Here is a 6,000-nt window from a genome sequence, read left to right as displayed (position 1 = left end):
CTTTGACATATGTAGAGCATGTTGGACTGACTGTATGTGCTCAATAAATATGACACCTTCTGGCCACGGCAGCAGTCCATGTACATGAGAGCTGAAGCATCCAGGCATAATTCATATCGCAACTCAATGCTTAAGTACCTGTTCAGACACCCCAAACTGCTTATGAGCAGTAATTCATGTTACCCATCTCTGGATCCCTGAGATTTACCATTCACTTGTTATGGATTATATTTTAATGTTGCTAAGAGACCTAGGCTTCCACAGAAACACATTGCTTTCTAATTTGAGTGCTGCCTTATGTGAGCATCTATTTGAATAGGAGTCATCAATTTATAGTGACCTTACATTGTCCCTGATCTGGATGTATGTGACCTGTTCGACTCTTCCATGGTTTTTGGAGACAGTGCAGTAAGGCCATCAAGTTCTGGGTGGGCAGATTTCCCAAATGGTTGCACTGGAGTAAAAAAAATGAAAGTTGGTTTTAAAAGCTGTGTTAGGAGGCTGTTCTCTCTTCATTGTGTTGTTCAAGACTGTCTGTGCTGACTGGTAGTCTGGTGTGGAACTGTCAGTGCAATGTGTTAAGTACAGACAAACAGGTACTCATATTGAGACCTCCAAACTGCTGGGACAGGGTTGCATTTCCAAAAAAAGAGGAGGGGTGGGGTGGGGTGGTGGTGAATTCAAAGGTAAAAGGCTATGCATCAGGAGGGAAAATGGCTTTGTGTTTTAAATGCAATTCATCACTCTGCCCAGTGAATGGGATACAAAAAGCGGAGTTTATGCTCAGAAGAAAGTAACTGCTCTTGCTTTGCTCCTCTTCCTAGAGGTCCCCAATCCCTTCCCCCTCCCCTTTGCCCCAAGGGCTGTCCCTATTCTGTGCTTTTGAAATCTCAAAGACAGCATGTGTGAGGGGAAAACGGTATTTCCAGAAGAAGGGAGGCCAACTTCTGCCTGGAGCCCATAACACTGCCTGTGGCCTGCAGCCCATTCTTTGTTCTCTGGATCCGCTCCCTTTTCTTAGGCTTTTTCTGATGAACAGCTGAATGCACTAGATGGTCACGCTTGAGTGCTTGTTATTTGTGGCAATTAGCGGAGGGTTGAACAGTATGCACATGTGCAGGAGAGTCCAGTATCGCATCTTGCGGAGACAGAGAGAAACACGTATGCCCTTTGAAACCAGTTTGCTCCTCACAGTCAACGAGGAAGCATAGCTTCAGCCTTTTTAAGTTAAGGCTGCTGCTGATATGGCTGAAAACATCCTATGCAAAAATGGGGACTGGTATCCAGCCCCTGGGCAGTGATGCTGGGACTTCTACTGGGGAATAAGGCAAAAGAAAATTCCTTGGAAAGAATATGGTGAACTTTCACAGTATACAGAGGCTTGTTCATTTTACATCGCTAGTTTCCCAGTTATTTTTGATTATCTGTCTAGCTGTTGCAGCTGTGAAAACAATGGGCTTGTGAATACTTGCCCGCTCTTATAGTTTGGTCTATACTACAAACTATGTAATCCTGAAGACCTTAGTACTTTGCAGACAAAAAAAGAATTGTTAGGGATCCATGTGTACAACTGTGATTTACAAGCAGCTGTATATTTTATGGTCCTTTTACCTGGATATACAACTTCTACTAGGTAGTGATGTGGTCAGCCGACTAGCGAAAGGCATGCTTAAGGGTGCTAAAATCAGAGCGAAAGGGAAGATATTAATCACTGTGGTTTTGCAACTGTAAATTTGCTTATATAGCCAAGGAGGTAGTCAGGGAGCCAAGTGTCAGGGCAAAGAGGACCTTTTGTTAGACTGCAGGGGGGAATTATAACAATGAGTTAGGATATTTCTGTCCCTTGGAAGGCAAACTTCCCACTCAGCCTTCTGCTCCAAGGACAGTGTGACACTTACGGCACAGCTAAGCATAGAGCAATGACTGAGCTGTTTAACCTGGTGATACTCTCAGTTCTTAAACCAGTCATTTTCTCATTTCTTCATTTACTCATTCTTCACAATAGGTGGACAAAGGAAAACATGGTGGGATTTTTTTGTTGTTGTTTGAATCTATGCAATGTTATAGCTACTGCAATTATTCTGGGATGTGACATTTTCAGGCAGTGTCTCATTCTTCTTACTATTCAGCTCTATTTTTGAGAATATTCTTGCTTCTCAAAATTACGTTGCTTTGTAAAAGCAGAAAGTGATGAAGTCTCCTGCCTGCCTCTGCGTAATGTCCTGACTCTGACAGCTGAACATGGCAATTTTGCCTAACACCACTGTAACACTTCCTAGCCAGCACAGTTTGATTTGCAGGCACAGGAGCAATCTGGTGTTTCACTCCAATGCAGACCTCTATAATATGTGCAGATCAGATACTCATTAGTCAGACAGAGGAGATACAACATCTTAATTAGAAAGGGAGTTGTTCGTGGTTGTGTGTGTACCATATGGAAAACAACATGTTAAAGAAGCAACTGAGAGAGGAGGGAACTATTTTAATTTTAGTTTTCTTTTTTTTAACCTATCAATTTTATTGCCCATTTTGACCATGAGCCTAAGTTGTTGAGATATTTTTTTTTTCTTTGTTTGTTTTATTTTTCTTTCCACTCCTTGGTTAATATCTATTTGGTGATCTTGGTATGACTGTCAGATAGTTACAGTTCTGCACTTGGCACTCTGGTTGTGTGTTTGCCCCACAAGGGTCAAGGATTTACAGAAGCTGATGGGAGTCTTGGTTGTATAAGGAATGCAGGATGAGGCAGATACTCCACACAGTTTACCTTGTTTATCTAAGAGTGAAAACAGTTGCTGAAGAGGGAAGAAATACGGTTTTATGAGCTCTGAATGAAAATAGCAGTACTCCATCTTTCCACAAATCTGTAATTCTGTCTTTCTGCCTGTCTCCTTAGCTGTAGGAATGTGATGTTTCTAATTTGCAGTGTTGTAAGAAAAAGCATCATATGATAGAATCACCTAATTACAGCATCATTCTTTGCAAAATAATAATTTCCATGTATTTTATTAAACTGTGGGACAGTAAATGCAGTGGAGACAGCTGGCATCTCCTTGGCAGGAATCCTTTTAAGATGCATAGCTTTTTTCTGTGTTCCTCTTATAACCTCTACTCGTTCACTTTGATGCTGATGTTCCATTTTAATGGGACTCATCCTTTTACAGCAAGAACATCAGAGTGCTGTGAATAAGAGTTTGTCTGTTCAGCTTTAGTTTCTTCTTGCTAACAACTATGTCTACCTTTTAGCTCTTTTTATTTTGGTGAGGGTTTGTTTTTTTGTTCTGTGCCCCCTCCCCCCTGAAGATATGTGTCAGGAAATATGATCTCTTAAAAGCTTTATTTCAGAATTTAAAGTAAACACCACTGTTGCTGTATTTTTCCATAGCACTGGGAAGTTAGGGTGTTTCCGCACTGCTACATACCTAGGAAGTGCTACTATTCGTTTACAGACCTGAGATGCTCTCATCTTTTGAGAACGCTACTCCATCCTATTAATAACAACAGTGGAGTTGTTGAATTTTTCTTGTGATTATCATTTTAATGGTATTTATTTCTAACTTAATTTGCTTTATTCTTGATACTTGATTTTTTCCAATACTCTTTCAATACTCAAAATCTTCTTCCAACTATGTTACAGGTAAGATGGTGACTTGTAGTTTTTATCTGCTGGGTCAATGTTATTCCCCACCTATTTTTTTGAAAATAGGGACTAAGAACAGCAGTGCCTTGGCTGTCCCCTTGTAACTCATCAAAGGTAGCTAAAGAAAGGCTAGTCGGTTGAGTAATCTGGAGTCAGGACGTAGTGCCATACAGTGTTCGTGAAGCAGGGCAGTTAAGTATTGTCCCTTGCACTGGGAACGTGCATTTCTCACCTCCATGGCCACAACATTTAATTCCTGAAGTTCTGAAGCGAAGATGCTCCTGCTGCTCTTTAAGCAGTTCCTGTTCCTCACCTAGTGTGCTAGTGCCTACAGGGAGATTTGGCAGAGTCATTAATCCAGTGTTGGAAATCAATCCCTAAGTGGTTTCACAAAGCTGAAGTGAATTGAGTGTGAATCAAAGGAATGTTTCTTTGCTTCTTTATACGTACTCATTTTCAGCATATATTGCTGTGTTGTATTGCTGTAACCTACTACAAGCCGGTATAACCACTCCGTTCTTTTTTCTTCATTGAATCATAAAATTTATTGATTTTTATAATTTCCGATATCAGTAAACTTTGTGTCCATACACATACCGACAATGAAAAATATGTCACTTGGCAGATATAGTTAATATCTTCTGGAGGAATTTAATAAATCCTTACTTTGAAAAGTAGTAATGTATTTCTTTTTACTTACTGTTAGTAGCTTAGTTTTAAACTTATGTTAAAATAAAGAAAATGCTTTTGAATTTTGGTGGTAGAAAAAGTAAAGGGGAAAGAGTGGTGGGGATAATTATTGAGACCAGCCAGCTCAGTTTTCTAAAACCATGCACCAGTGTCTCTGAAAAGTAAAAGGTGAAAACAAATAACAAATAAAACAAATAAAAACTTGAAGCAGAAAACAGATATTCAATAAAAACATCTTGATGCTAAAAATATAAGCACTTAAAATTCACTCTAAACAAAATAAATGAATTAAATATTCAGAGCAAAATTTTTCTGTTTCCTACTGGAATCATATTTTGTGTGAAAACGCTAATTGCTCGCTTTACTCTGGGATCTTTGTTTACACCAGAGTTGCCTCCCTTTTTGCTGGGAAGGCTCTTGGTTTCCATGCTGTCCTGGTTTCAGCTGGGATAGAGTTAATTGTCTTCCTAGTAGCTGGTACAGCGCTATGTTTTGAGTTCAGTATGCAAAGAATGTTGATAAAGTTGATGTTTTCAGTTGTTGCTAAGTAGTGTTTAGAGTAAAGTCAAGGATTTTTCAGCTTCTCATGCCCAGCCAGCGAGAAAGCTGGAGGGGCACAAGAAGTTGGCACAGGACAGCCAGGGCAGCTGACCCAAAGTGGCGTAAACGGGGTATTCCAGACCGTGTGACATCACATCTAGTTTAGGAACTGGGGGGAGTGGGGGCGGGGGGATCGCCGCTTGGGGACTAATGGGGCATCGATCGGCTGGTGGTGAGCAATGGCACTGCGCATCATTTGTACATTCTAATCCTTTTATTATTACTGTTGTCATTTTATTAGTGTTATCCTTATCGTTATTAGTTTCTTCTTTTCTGTTCTATTAAACCGTTCTTATCTCAACCCATGAGTTTTACTTCTTTTCCCGATTTTCTCCCCCATCCCACTGGGTGGGGGGGGAGTGAGTGAGCAGCTGCGTGGTGCTTAGTTGCTGGCTGGGGTTAAACCATGACATGCAGATGTGAGAGTGGCTCTGGTTTGTAAGGCTGTGTATGAGATCTGGCTTCCAATTTTGGTGATCCAGATTTACACCCACAATTAACAGTAAGTGTGATTTATAGATGCTTGATTAGGCTATTTCAAATGTTTAGCTTTGGGCCACTTTAATGAGCTGGCTCAGTGGTATGAATCAACTATGCAGTTAATCACAGGGACAAAACTTTGGGCTGTTATTGGCAAGTACAAAACGTATGTTTACAAGGTCAGACACCAACTATAAAACCCAGGACTTCAACTTTTAAGGAAGAATGATGTTTTTCTGGTTTAAATCCTAGTAATGGAAGCCTTAGTACCCTTTTGCTCGGTTAAACAGAAGAGGAAAGCATGACGTATCTCTAGATAAATGTTGAATTTCTACATTTTGAATGTTTGTTAAGAGGTGCATTAAAATTAAAGTAGCCAGTGTTTGCCTGCATTCAAATAGCACCTGTAGAGAATCAGTGAGGTCTGTGATCACACAAGCAGCTAGTGTTGATAAAGACGTCCAGATGTTTTACAGCAAGGAATATTGTTGTAGTAAGAGTAGCCCACAAACTTTATGGGGAATTAATCTAGCAAATAGATTCTTTCAGTATTATCAGCTCATCTGAAGTAGTATCAAAACTCAGCCCCA

This window comes from Haliaeetus albicilla, chromosome 10 (genome assembly GCF_947461875.1).
Source record: "Haliaeetus albicilla chromosome 10, bHalAlb1.1, whole genome shotgun sequence".
Lineage (NCBI taxonomy): Eukaryota > Metazoa > Chordata > Aves > Accipitriformes > Accipitridae > Haliaeetus > Haliaeetus albicilla.
Note: the sequence above shows the minus strand (reverse complement) of the source record.